Raw genomic sequence first — 15299 nt, 5'->3', positions numbered from 1 at the left:
CCCAGATCCAAATGCCTCATAACATTTGGGGCATTTTTGGAATCTAAACTTGGATTCAGTTCTGAATTTTGAAGCTGGCTTTTCTCTTGGTTGAGCCAATCTAAAACATCAGATCTGAATAATTCCAGACTTTTTTTTGCAGAGTGCAAAGGATGTATGGCGATTGCAGCTCAGGCTTTTCTGTATGTAGGTAGAACAAATACAAAACCCTGATCATCAGAAATACATGCCACTTCTTAGAGTACTTGCTTCTGTTTTGAAGATAAGGCAGATTTGTGGAAACCTTACATCTTTGTAAACTGGGGGAAATTGTTTCTTTTCACATTAGTAACGTCTAAGGAGTTGTTAAAGAAAATGAAAGTATTTGTTGCGTTGCAAGACCCTAGCCTAGATTTAGTTAATGTAGTAAGTTTACCTAAGAAAGCAAATTCATTTTCAGAGAAAGCAGAACGGAAACAACATTGGATGCCTTTTGGGTCCTGACACTCTTGAGAAGGCAAAAATGTGTGATGGACAGTGCTAGCTGCTGAAAGTGCCAGTAGATAAGTGAACTGTTGTGTTCTCCCCACAGGGCCACATCATTTTCTGGCATTTGGTAACTGCATGTTAGTTGAAAAAAGACAGCAACATGTTACAAGTACAGGAGGAAGCAGCTGTCTACAGACCTTGGAGAATAAGACAGTTGCCAACTTAATTTCAAGATGAATCTTTCCTTGTAATGACAGCTATAGGATGCTTTCTGCCTTTACATATCCTTGGACGATTGTGACTGTCAGCAACTGCAGCCTCGTGTTTCCCATCCAGTTCTTGGGAACATGTATAGGGAAAGGCATTGTAGCTTCAGAGCTAACTGGGAAGTATTCATTAATAACAACCCATAATTCCTACAGCACTTTTCAGTTTCAAAGGGCTTTGCAAACATTGATTAATTAATCTATTCTGTGTTCAAGTCCATGCAAGCGTGCAATCCTTTCACTAAACAGTTGGGCTCTTTTGTGGCTTTTAAAGTCTGAGCTATGCTGTGGGTTGGGAATGTGTGGAGAGCTGCAGCACTGAAGCAACAGCTGTTAGAAGCATTATGAATGGGGAATTGCAGGGAATAGACATCTTTTTGGAGGTGCCAACTGATCTACAAAGGTGAATATTGACCTGATTATTCATCTCAATCAGCCATACCCTTTTTCAGGTGTTTTGCCTATCGGGCCAAAATTCTTGCTCTCCTACAACTTTCATACAAGGAGCATAAGAACCAAGATTCCTCTTGCTGCTTCTTGCACATATACCACCACTCTGCTCCATACACACTTAAGCACCTGTGCAGAAGCAGACTGAATCCCAGGCTATCAACATAGGTCTGTATGTAGCTGCTTGACTTGTCAACCAGGATATCAATATATATAGTTCATCCTGTTAAGGATAGTGGTTTGAAATCAATTGTTTTCATGGACTTACCTTTAGTGTTGCTCTGGTATCAGTTTAGTATCTCATATATCCTCTGCCCCAGAACTCTGCCTTTGCAGAGAATAGCCTGAAGGAGCTCACAAGACTTTCTATTTCAGATATCTTAGGAGTCACGACACCACAATTACCAAAAACCAAAATAACTACATCAACTGCAGCCGATCTCTGCTGATATCATTGTCTGAGACTGACAGGCTGCCTGCAACTACTAAGTGGGTGCCTGTCACTAGAGTCCAGCAAATCCATAGATATCCACGGGTATCCATAGATATCCACGGGTATCCATATCAGATACAAATCTTGGATCTAGAATCCTGTAGATTTGTAGATCTGCTTTATATCAGTTGGTATCCGTAGCTCATTTTTGTGAATGTGGATACAAAATTTGTGTCTACACTGGGCTTTACCTGTCACCCCAAGAGGCAAATATCAGTGTGAATGTGGATAGGGATTAGATTTTCTCCAGCCTTGCTGAGTTACTGAGTGTTATTTTCTGGGTCCTAATGGCCAATTTTTTTCTGTTTCTGCCCTGGAAGAGCAGGGAAAGAGCATACTGATTAATAAGGATGAGGATCACAAGGAGTCATGGTGTGGGGGGCGGGGAAGGAGAGGTGGAGAGAGAACCTTACACAGTTTTAAAGTGTCTGGCAAGTTGCTGGGAAAAGAATCTTCTCCAGACACATTTTGTAAGCCAGTGTTCCTTGAGCTCTCCAGGGCCCTGAATGTTTTCTGAAGTGATGTACAGCTTTAGTCTGCAGCACAGGGTTCATATTATTTACTGGGAAACTGCTGGCTGCCTGCCAAGCAGAAAAAACACTCCCTTGCTGGCATTTCAGCCAAGGAAAAGAGGAAGCAAAACAAATACTTCAATATTACTAGATCATGGTGTTTAGATTCCACCTTTCAGATGGCAATATGGAATTTATTACAGCATAAATGAACCCCTAAAGATTAAAAAAACCCTCTCAACACTCTGTCTCCTTCATTCTAATGATGTTCTGTAATTTCATTGGAGTCACAAAGTTATGATAGTATCAATAGATCATATCTATGCGCACATATACAGTGTGCATGCCAGAGAGACATGCTTTAATTGTGGCTATTATGAGAAAGGTCAAATAACACCTTGAAATTTGCCACAAAGTGTTAAGATCTCATGATTGATTATTTCCTTTTGCACAAGGTGACTGAAATGGTCTTGCCAAACCATATCAGAAGATTTCCTGTAGTTTTATGCAGTAATTGTGACATTACTATAAGTCAACTGCTATACATATGTACATGTACAGCATTTATTGGACATACCTGGGGTATATTTGGATGTTAGAAAGTCATGTATCTTGTCACTACTTGGCTATTTTCACGGTGGCAACAATCTTCAGAATACAGACTTCAGTGAGACTTCAGTGCTCAGAATTAATGCAGGATTGGGCCTTATTATTTATTGTATTACTAGAACTGCTAGTTATAAACCAGGAACCGTGCAAACATAGAACAAAGAGACATCCCTGCCCCAAAGAGCTTGCAATCTAAGTAAAGAGATAAAAGGTAGAGATAGATAGATTGGGGAGACCAAGGAAACAATGAGACATTACTGGCCAATGTGATAGGCAGTGGTCTCAGCACAGTATCAGCCTAATGGCTGTCAAATTTTTGTAGTCATCACTGCAAAAGAGTGTTTTAAAGAAGGACTGAACATTTTTTGGGTCAAGGTTTTTTGGATTACGGAGCAGAATGATTGACAGAATGATTGTGGTGTCCACAGAAATCGAGAAAGGAGGACTGGGGTGGGGGAAAGACAGAAGATTAGAAACTCTGTTTCAGTTATACTGAGCTTGAACTGATGGCTAGACATTCAAAAGAACATTTCAGAGAGACAGACCACATTTTAAGATAGAAAATTTAGGTTTGACTAGAAAGAGACAGGAGTCACCAGCATAAAGACAGCTATTTGTGTTTAATGCCAAACTCTCTGCTTGCCATCAATAACCTCCTATATTTAGCTGTCCTCATATGGATTGATAACTGGTTAAAAGACAGGAAACAACGGGAAGGAATAAATGACCAGTTTTCAGAATGGAGAGAGGTAACTAGTGGTGTCCGTACTGGGACCAATTCTGTTTAACCTATTTATAAATTATGTGGAGAAAGGGGTAAACAATGGGGTGGCAAAATTTGCAGATGATACCAGACTGCTCAAGATAGTTAAGAACAAAGCAGACTATTAAGAACTTCAAAAGGATCTCACCAAACTAGGTGACTGGGCAACAAAATGGTAAATGAATTTTAATGTTAATAAATGCAAAGTAATGCACATTGGAAAAAAATAATCCCATCTATACATACAAAATGATGGGGACTAATTTAGCTATAACCACTCAAGAGAGAGATCTTGGAGTCCTTGTGGATAGTTCTCTGAAAATATCCACTCAATGTGCAGAGGCAATCAAAAAAGCAAACAGAATGTTAGGAATCATAAAAGGTTAGAGAATAAAAACAGAATATGATTTATTGCCTCTATATAAATTCATGGTACGCCCACATCTTGAATACTGTGTACAGATGTGGTTGCCTAATCTCAAAAAAAGATATATTGAAATTGGAAAAGGTTGAGAAAAGGGCAACAAAAATGATGAGGGGTTTGGAAAGTGTGCCATATCAAGAGAGATTAAAAATACTGGGACTTTTCAGTTTAGAAAAGAGGAGACCAGAGGGAGATATGATAGAGGTCTATAAAATCATGACAGATATGGAGAAAGTGAATAAGGAAAAGACAATTTAATTACTTGTTCCCATAACATAGTAACTAGGGGGTCGCCAAATGAAATTAATAGGTATCAGGTTTAAAACAAACAAAAGGACGTTTTTTTTCACATGGTGCACAGTCCATCTGTGGAATTCCTTGACAGAGGATGTTGTAACGACCATGACTTTAACCAGATTAAAAAAAGAACTAGATAAATTCATGGAGGTTAGTTCCATCAATACTTATTAGCCAGGATGGATAGGAATGGTGTCCCTAGCCTTTTTTGTCAGGGGCTAGAAATGTATGACAGGAAAGGGATCACATGTTGATTCCCTGTTCTGTTCACTACTTACATAAGAACATAAGAACGGCCGTACTGGGTCAGACCAAAGATCCATCCAGCCCAGTATCCTGTCTACCGACAGTGGCCAGCACCAGGTGCCCCAGAGAGGGTGGACCGAAGACAATGATCAAGCGATTTGTCTCCTGCCATCCCTCTCCAGCCTCTGACAAACAGAGGCCAAGGACACCATTTTATCCTGGCTAATAGCCTTTTATGGACCTAACCTCCATGAATTTATCTAGCTTCTCTTTAAACTCTATTATAGTCCTAGCCTTCACAGCCTCCTCTGGCAAGGAGTTCCACAGGTTGACTACACACTGTGTGAAGAAGAACTATCTTGTATTAATTTTAAACCTGCTACCCATTAATTTCATTTGGTGTCCTCTAGTTCTTCTATTATGGGAACTAATAAATAACTTTTCTTTATCAGCCCTCTCCACACCACTCATGATTTTATAGACCTCTATCATATCCCCCCTCAGTCTCCTCTTTTCTAAACTGAAAAGTCCCAGTCGCTTTAACCTCTCCTCATCTGGGACCGGTTCCAAACCCCTAATTATTTTAGTTGCCCTTTTCTGAACCCTTTCTAAGGCCAAAATATCTTTTTTGAGGTGAGGAGACCACATCTGTACACGGTATTCAAGATGTGGGCGTATCATAGTTTTATATAGGGGCAGTAAGATATTCTGGGTCTTATTTTCTATCCCTTTCCTAATAATTCCTAGCATCCTATTTGCCTTTTTGACCGCCACTGCACTCTGTGTGGAGGTTTTCAGAGAACTGTCCACGATAACTCCAAGATCTCTTTCCTGATTTGTCGTAGCCAAATTAGCCCCCATCATACTGTATGTATAGTTGGGGTTATTTTTCCCGATGTGCATTACTTTACACTTATCCACATTAAATTTCATTTGCCATTTTGTTGCCCAATCACTCAGTTTGGTGAGATCTTCTTGGAGTTCCTCACAGTCTGCTTCTGTCTTGACTATCCTAAACAGTTCGGTATCATCTGCAAACTTTACTACCTCACTGCTTACCCCTTTCTCCAGATCATTTATGAATAAGTTGAAAAGGATTGGTCCCAGGACTGACCCTTGGGGTACACCACTAGTTACCCCTCTCCAATCTGAAAATTTACCATTTATTCCTACCCTTTGTTTCCTGTCTTTTAACCAGTTCTCAATCCAAGAAAGGACCTTCCCTCTTATCCCATGGCCATGTAATTTACACAAGAGCCTTTGGTGAGGGACCTTGTCAAAGGCTTTCTGAAAATCCAAGTATACTATATCTACTGGATCCCCCTTGTCCGCATGTTTGTTAACCCCTTCAAAGAACTCTAACAGATTAGTAAGACAGGATTTCCCTTTACAGAAACCATGTTGACGTTTGTCCAACAAATTATGTTCTTCTACATGCTTTACAATTTTATTCTTTACTATTGTTTCGACTAATTTGCCCGGTACTGAAGTTAGACTTACCGGTCTGTAATTGCCAGGATCGCCTCTAGAGCCCTTTTTAAATATTGGTGTCACGTTGGCTACCTTCCAGTCATTAGGTACGGAAGCTGATTTAAAGGATAGGTTACAAACCACAGATAACAGCTCAGCAATTTCCCATTTACGTTCTTTTAGAACCCTTGGATGAATGCCATCCGGTCCCAGAGATTTGTTAACATTAAGTTTTTCTATTTGTTCTAAAACCTCCTCTAATGACACTTCAATCCGGGACAGTTCCTCAGATTCATCACCCACAAAGGACGGTGCAGATTCAGGAATCTCCCCAACGTCCTCAGCCGTGAAGACTGAAGCAAAGAAATCATTTAGTTTCTCCGCAATGGCTTTATCGTCCTTGATTGCTCCTTTTATAGCTCGATCATCTAGGGGACCCACAGGTTTTTTAGCAGGCTTCCTGCTTCTAATGTACTTAAAAAACATTTTGTTATTTCTTTTTGAGTTTTTGGATAGCTGTTCCTCAAAATCTTTTTTTGCTTTTCTTATTAAATGTTTACACTTGATTTGACAGTGTTTGTGTTCCTTTCTATTTATCTCACTAGGATTGGACTTCCACTTCTTAAAAGATACCTTTTTGTCCCTCACTGCTTCTTTTACATGGTGGTTAAGCCACGGTGACTCTTTTTTAGGTCTCTTGCTATGTTTTTTAATTTGGGGTATACATTTAAGTTGGGCCTCTATTATGGTGTTTTTAAAAAGTTTCCATGCAGCTTTCAGGGATTTGGCTCTAGTCACTGTGCCTTTTAATTTCTGTTTAACTAACCTCCTCATTTTTGTGTAATTCCCCTTTTTGAAATTAAATGCCAGGGTGCTGGACTGCTGAGGTGTTCTTCCCACCACAGGAATGTTGAATGTTAATATATTATGGTCACTATTCCCAAGCGGTCCTGTAACGGTTATATCCTGGACCTGATCGTGCACTCCACTCAGGACTAAATCGAGAATTGCCTCTCCCCTTGTGGGTTCCTGCACTAGCTGCTCCAAAAAGCAGTCATTTAAGCCATTGAGAAATTTTATCTCTGCTTCTCTTCCTGAGGTGACATGTATCCAGTCAATATGGGGGTAATTAAAATCCCCCATTATTATAGAGTTCTTTATTTTGGTAGCCTCTCTAATCTCCCTCAGCATTTCTATGTCAGTATCGCTGTCCTGGTCAGGTGGTCGGTAATATATCCCTACTGCTAATTTCTCTGGGGCATCTCGTATTGGCCAGTGTCAGCAGACAGGAAACTTGGCTAGATGGCCCTTTGGTCTGACCCAGTATGGCCATTCTTATGTCCTTATGTCCTAACTGAAACTGAGTTTAAACATTTTAAAAAGAATAAGTAAGCATATGCCTCCTGTGTTATCAAGGAATATCCTTCTTATATACTTCATGTTTGTTTGCTAGGTCTTGTCTACACTATGATGCTGCAGTGATTGATCCATTGGCTGTCGATTTATTATGCCTGCTTAGAGGTGATAAATCGGTCTCCAAGCATGCCCCCATTGATGCTGGTACTCCTCCAAGATGAGAAAAGTAGTCAGTATTGATGGAAGAGCAGCCCCCACTGATCTTACTGCATGCAAGATGCCTTGATGAGTATGTTGTCTTCAGGTGTGCCATTTGTGTAACTGAAAGAGATTGACTATGTAGGTTGGCCTGAGTGTTGAGCCTAAACCAAAACCCTAAATCCAGACTCCCTCTGAGATTTAAAAAGCTTGAAATGTAAACCAGGATAACATCAGTGTTTAACTGCTGGTCCCAAGCAATCCAAAAACCCAAGTAAAAAAAATCACCTACTCCCAACATGCGTGGGCTTAAAATCAGGATCCATACCTGAACTGTGTATATTAGGCACATCTCTATTTTATATATGGAACAAAACTTTAAATCTTATTTAATGGGGGTCTTTAAATTATTATTTTTTTGTTTGATAGAGGCCAGAGGTTAAATACAGATGGAGACCCTGGTTTAGATTTTAAGCCATTTAGATATACATAAATATATGTTATATACATGCAAATATTGTTACCAGTCCTTATGTGACTGCATAAATGTGTCTTTTAAAAGTACGGTCAAGTTTTGTCTTTATGTCAAGCCAGCTTTGGATATAAGTCAGATTCCCAAATGTAAAACAAATATACGACACAAATGAGACACCACAATAACATGCCCTCTTTTGTGTACGTTCTTCTTTAGGCAGAATGCAAGTGTACAATCACATGCTGGGTTCTTCTGGCTGCATGGCATGTTGATGTGCGGCATCAGAAATGATCAAAGATTTTATTAGCTTTCTTCATGTATAAAGAGATGATAATAAAAGAATTCTGCTGCCACTGCAGTGACATCACATGCTATAGGCCTTAGGAGAATGGGGGAGGGGGAGGAGAGGAGGCTTAGCAGTGCTTCGTGTAGAAAGCAGGCGTTGTAAATGAGGAACCCACCCTGAGGTTTCTATTATACGGTTGTTATGAAAGAATCTGCACTGTGGGCTAAATGCTTCAGTCATTGTTCAGTTTTAACTCATTCCTCACCCAAGGAAAATACCACTGAAATAGGCGGTACCTAAGTTTCCCAGAGTAAGATTTGGGTAAGGACACAGGTTTGAAATGGGTAAATGTCACTTTGTCTAGTAGATCCTGTGAACTTACCAATTTCTAATGAATTCTCTAGCCTAGCCACTTCCTCAATCATGATTTACCACGTGAAATCCTTTTTTAAGTATTCCAGTCATAACATACTGCTCAGCCTATTTAGTAATTCTATTACTATTTAATAGTATTCTGCCCTCCTCCAGAAGTTACCCAGTAAGAGTTGGTTCCACATGTCCTCTGCACTAACACAGCACTTATAGGGAGCATAGCTAGGCTAAAATGTTGCTTTTCTTCTTTAAGAGTAACTCTTACAATCTTCCTGTGTAGCCAACACAGTCTAGCAGAACCTAAAGCAGTTGATTATTTGTTATAAATGTGTATTTATCTCTTTAGAATTATAGCAGCATGTAGGCCTTTACAGACAAACAGAAAATTACAGTCTTTACCAGATGATTACAATATAATTCAGTGTACTGGGCACTCTTTTTGGCAGGTTCTCTCTTTGCTTGCATTGGATACCACAGATTCAGGATTGGTCCCTTCCCCCCAAAAGACAAAATAACAGGAAAAAAAAAAGCTAAAAAAGAAAGAGGAAGGGTAAAGGAGTTACAGCACTGTTGAGTCATGAGATGTGCTTGTAGCAACATATAGATCTGGTTATTTTTAATTTGCATAGATTTTTAAAAATAAAACTAAATGTGTTATTCTTCATAGACAGTATCTGGAATGAATTGTGTGGGCACAGTTAGACCAAATAACCATAAAATATTAACTGTATACACCAGGCAAGGGCATACAAACAGTATTGCTCTAGCAAGGTTAAGGTGACTTCTGAAAAACACAGAAGACAGGGAGGGCCCCTAGATGGTTTATGAACTATTTAAAGGGCTTACCACCCAATTCACCACCAAAACAAAGCAACAAGTTTTTAGGAGCAACAGGAAAGGGGATTTAAATTCATTCCTGTCATGCCCTGGTTTTGAGCCTTCTCAGATGAGTTGCCTAAAATAAGCTGACTACTTACATGTGATTTTATATGTTTTTCAGCTGTTTAAAAGACACAAATGCCAAATCCACCATTCAAGGATCTCATACAGGCTCAGGACATCTTTTGGAATATTTTGGATGTGTAAACACTAAATCACAAGTTTACATAAATGAAGCATTTTGATTAGTGACAGGCAGTTTTGAAGGAAAACTCCACAACCCAGCACACAATAATCTTTAAAGTAAGTTTCCAATAATATTTTATTCCTGCTGAGAAATATATCTTATATTTTGAATTTTCAAGCTGTTGCCTGAGCACCCTGGATATAGAGGGCTATTTTTGAGAACCATGCAGGAGAGAACAGACCACAGTGTGGAATTGCATCTAAACAATAGTGCACTACATTGCAGTCAGGAATACTGCATTGCTTGCTTCTCTATTTTGTGTGAGTGACAGGCAAAATATGATATGGGAAAGATGGACCTGTAACCTAATTGCCTTAGTCCCATATTTGCTTCTCTTTAATCATTAGAATTCCAAATGTAACCCACACATCTTCTAGGTGTGGTTCACTGTCCCATGTAATAACACTGAGACCACTTACAGCTAGAAGAATGAGTCTACTCTATAACTTCTGCTACTAGCTATCTGCCTTTTAGCTTATGAAGTAGAGTTCCAGAGGTCCCAGGTTCAATTCTGCCCACAGATAGCTGGCATTACACAAGTTAAGACCACCAGTTTTTAAACAGTTATTGTTAAAATGAGGGTACAATAGATGCTTCTGCAAAAATATATGTGCAATTAGCACACCTGTAAAAACCCACACTTACATGTTGACAATGTCTGGTGAACATGCTCAATGGATGCATGTGCATTTTTGAGCCGCATCTATTGTACTCTTTCGAAAATATGGCTTAAAAAGCCTAAGTATCTTTTACTTCTTATGCCACATCCACCATGATACCTAAGTGCCGGATAATATAAAGTACCAATCCAAAGATTTTCCAGATGGAATTCTAAACTTTAGGCAAAAAGAAGCATGGATAACACCATCACCATCACCACCACAAGGTAATTATAGCTAGGCATCTGTATTTGGGAGTTCAGATACCTGATCTTTCACCTTCTCCCGTCTCTGGTGCACTATGATTTTTTAAAATGCTGTCTTTGTACAACAGCATGACACTCTAACAGACTGCCAAAATCCTCCTCTCCAAGTTTTCTGAGATTTGAAATGTAGTTCCTTCAGGTTGATCCAAGCCCATGTGCAGTGGTTTCATTTCCCTCCTGTTTACTCTGTATAATAAAGTCATGTTCTTTACATGAGCAAATACGGTTAAAGTAGAAATCCCAATGGCACCAAGAGTACTTGATCATTCCATTCCAGAGCTTATGTAATTTTTTCCTTCATTCTCTTCCTTTAATGCTAACATGGCACATTTATAAGCAAGAATTTTGTTGCTGTTTTAATATCCAGCAGGTTCTTGTTGCTGGCCATACATCTGTTTTGGTGAACAATATACACATGATCTGATATCACAACTAGAGACGTCTTGATCTGTTTATTTTATGTTGTGAAAAGTTATCAGCTTCCTTCAGGACTTTCCTAAAGGATTTTCTATTTCCATCAAAGAAGGGTTGAGCACAGTTCCTTACAGAGTGCTCAGACTTGTTTTGATTCCATTGAACATAAAGGGTATGTCTACACTACCACCCTAGTTCGAACTAGGGTGGTAATGTAGGCAACCGGAGTTGCAAATGAAGCCCGGGATTTGAATTTCCCAGGCTTCATTTGCATCTTGCCGGGCACCGCCATTTTTAAATGTCCGCTAGTGCGGACTCTGTGCCGCGCGGCTACATGCGGCACGGAGTCCGCACTAGCGGACATTTAAAAATGGCGGCGCCCGGCAAGATGCAAATGAAGCCCAGGAAATTCAAATCCCGGGCTTCATTTGCAACTCTGGTTGCCTACATTACCACCCTAGTTCGAACTAGGGTGGTAGTGTAGACATACCCATAGGGTTCCATTCCACTGATAGTCTAACTGTGTTGGGTTTGCATTTAGCTTAAGTGAGACTGTGAACAAACATAACATACAATAAAAATGGGAAAAAGGAGAGTGAAAAAATAACGAGGGCGATGAAAATAGGAGAGAGAGGAGGAAAAAGAAAAATTGTAGTTAAAGTAAATATTTAATCTTGATTCTTAATAGCCTTGCACATGCTCAAGGTTAGGGCAAAGGATACGTGAAGTGCTAATAAAAAATTAGCATTCTGTGTGCACCATCCATAGATGTAATATACAAAGTTCAAGAGAGTGGATGTTTAGGCCTGTAATGATTCTTTGTACATAGAACTCCAACTTATGCGAGGCTACCTTTCACCAAGATTCTTTTATTCCTAATACATCACAGGATTCTTTTTAGCCCTAAGAAAATATTCAGCAACGTTCAGGGCCATGTGCCAACTCCATTGCATTGAGAAGAAACTACAAAGCATCCCTAAATTGGCACCTGAAATTTCTCCAGTCTGAGGAAATCTCTGGCTGGTGCAGCGCTAGCTTAAAGCCACCTGCCAAGTGTGGCTCAGACACACTCTTTGAAAATGGAGTCTCCCTCAGAAACAAGCCATTTTAGATTTAAATAAAGGATTGTAGACTAGGTCCCCTGTTATTCACCCACCCTATCAGTTTTGCACCTTTCATGTAGTTAAGGAGATTTCTATAGCCCTGTTATCCAATCTGTAATGACAAATTATATTAATTAACCACTAGATGGCACTATGTGTAAAATACCTTATTGAAATGCATCTGATCCACTGCATTATCCACTGCATATTATCTTATGATGAGCACATCTGCCATGTATAAGCAAGTTCTGAAACCAGTCCATATTTGGTACAGAGGAACATCAGAAGATGTAAGGAGTGTAAGCTAAGATCTGAAATAGAAGGAACTGCAACAAAGCAGGATTTCATCGGCACAGAATCATATACCACTCTTCAATGCCCCAGAGAACTTCAGCTTTGACAAACATTCACAGTGGACAGAGTGGATCCAGTATTTTGCAAGATTTTGAATTGCAAACACACTCCATAAAGAAACTGAAGATATACAAGTATCTTCTTTAATTGATGCCATAGGGAAGCAGGCAGAACATATCTTCAAATCCTTTGAGTTTACTGAAGACAAGCCACAGAGATGACTACAAAAGGGTTCTGGCCATGTCTGATGCATACTTTATACTTCAGAGAAATGTGATTTATGAAAAAACATATTTTCACTAGAAAATTCAAGGACTAGGGGAAATGTTGAGTGTTTTATAAGAGCTCTGGCTGAAAACTGTGATTTTGAGAATGCAAAACATCAAAATATCAGAGAAGACAGCTTATTGGGTAAACAGAAACCTTTCACGGTTGCTACAATTTAAGAATGACATTTCCCTAGCCACAGCTACTCAAATAGCAAAATAGTATGATACAGTGAAACAGCAAAACCTAGAGAAGCTTGGCTAACTTGAAACACCTGAAACTAGCTTAGAAACTGCAATCAGACACTTGAGTGCTAAAAGTCATTAGCAAAAAACCCTGAGGCAAGGAGACTAAGAGGAGCAAATTCCATCTTACATGAACAAGATATAGAAAAATTATGTCCCCAGATGATGCATGTTCAGCCAAAGGTACATGGTGTAATAAATGCATGAAATATTGACATTTTGCCGTCAAGCAGTTGATTCATATTATAGGCAGTTAGGAGCCCTGGGTTCTGGGGTCTATCACTTGTGATGATATACAGCCTGCCTGGAGAATGAAACTGAATATAAATGGCAAGACTGTTATTTGAAAATTGACTTGGGAGCTGATGTCACAGTCATCTAAAAAGGAATTTATAATCACCTTCAACCCCTCCCAGAGCTGAAGTCACCTGACACAGCTCTGATGAGGACTGGAAGTAGTCTGAACTGCATGGGGCCACAGAAAAGACAAAAGCTATGTATTCAGAGTGCATGTGCTCAAAGGATCAAAAACCAACAACCTCCTCAGTTGCAGCATAGCAGCCAGGATGGGATTAGAATAACATGATGAAGGATTTGATGATATCTGACTTTTGAAAGGAGATCCAGTACAAATTGATGCAAATACAGAAGTTGTCACCTGGGTACTCTGGACTCTTTCCCTGGGAATACTGAAATAATATATTTGAACGACATAATATATTGCAACAAAAGACAGGGCTATGCAGCACTTTAAAGACTAACAAGATGGTTTATTAGGTGATGAGCTTTTATTTTGTTGCAGTGTTATTGAGAAACTGAAGTGTGTTTTTGCTCACTTCAGTATTCCAGAGCAACTAGTGATGGGCAACAGGCCAAAATCAGAATATAATATGATATTGGTCATATTACTAGCAGCCCACATTATCCACAAGTAAATGGAGAGGCTGAGAAAGCTGGAGAGACAGACAAGAGAATTCTACAATAAGAAGTTCCATTCTGTGCTCTTCTGACTTACAGATCAACACCAATAGCAGCTGCTAGATATAGTCCAGCACAATTCCTGATAGGCAGGCTAATCAAACTACTGTTCCAAGTTTGGAAAAGCATCTTTCTCCAAAGTGGCTAGACATGAAGAGAGTAGCCAAATGGGACAAAAAGCTAAACGAGCTTATGAACCCTTTTACAACATGTTACTTAGTCAATGAGCCGCTCGGTCTAGGAGCTGGTGACTGCGTTTGTGTTAAATTGGATGGGAAAAAAGGGTGAACAACTCCAGCTGTCAGAAAACAGAAAGCATTCAGCACCCTAATCATATGTGAACCACACCAAATGTGGAGAGTTCAACAGAAACCTCTACTGTTTGTTTCTCAGCAAAAACCAACCAAACAGAGCAAACTCCATAGATGGCAGCTGCAGAACAAGAAGAACAATTCAAGTGTTCCAAACTAACCACATCCAGTCTTTGCAATTAATGTATAGTTAGATGACCAAGTAGTTACATGTTTGAGTTGTATAATTGAAAATGATCAGAGATACTTAACAGGCTGATATGTACTGAATTTCAAAGAAAGTATGATAGTGTAAATTAGGTAAATGGTAGGAATGTAGAACCTAAACGGGGAGATGCTAAACTGTATTTTGTATTTAAAATACTTCATTTAATTGAACCTCAGCTATACTCGGCAGCATGTTAAATAATCTTATGATAAAGACATCTGGTGTGCATTGGCTATAGGTAACCTTCCCATTTGGGAAAGTTAGTCCCCCACCCACCTTCCCTTCTGCCTGAGCTGCACCCCTGTTGACTAGATAAGTCTCAGTCTACCCATGACAGCTGCCTGAAGCCACCAACGGCCCCTAGCTGCTGGCCAACCATGGCCATCCCTCTGGCCACCATCCAGCATAACTGCACAAACAGCAACAGGGCACATTTTCCCACCAGTAACATTTACCCCCATAAATGGACAGCCTTCTTTGCTTACCAAGCAGAATTTGCTACCCTAGAATACAATCCACATAGAAATTCTGCCAAGGAGCACTTTATGCCAGATATAGGCCTGAGCTCCAGGCTGCTGCCCAGAGCTGAGCCCCAGCACACATCAAGAGAGTGGGCAAACAAGGGCAGGGCTTTGGGGTGGAGCCACAGCCTGTTTAAGAGGAGGGTTAGCCTCCCCCAATCT

At 39.8% G+C, this 15299-nt stretch overlaps 1 long non-coding RNA gene across 2 annotated transcripts in view; it reads left to right on the top strand.

Moving 5' to 3' along the window:
- The window catches only part of LOC142818887 (uncharacterized), a 107173-nt gene that overhangs the window by 25540 nt on the left and 66334 nt on the right, over positions 1-15299 (top strand). Inside the window, exon 3 of one of the 2 annotated variants that reach the window (XR_012896587.1) lies at positions 9686-9984. The exons of the other annotated variant lie outside the window; for it this stretch is intronic. This is a non-coding gene — a long non-coding RNA (uncharacterized LOC142818887). Of the gene's footprint in view, positions 1-9685; positions 9985-15299 lie in introns of those variants that run through there. 2 annotated transcript variants of the gene reach the window in all.

Source organism: Pelodiscus sinensis, chromosome 18, assembly GCF_049634645.1.
Source record: "Pelodiscus sinensis isolate JC-2024 chromosome 18, ASM4963464v1, whole genome shotgun sequence".
Lineage (NCBI taxonomy): Eukaryota > Metazoa > Chordata > Testudines > Trionychidae > Pelodiscus > Pelodiscus sinensis.
Note: the sequence above shows the minus strand (reverse complement) of the source record. Positions and strands in the feature narration are given on the sequence as shown.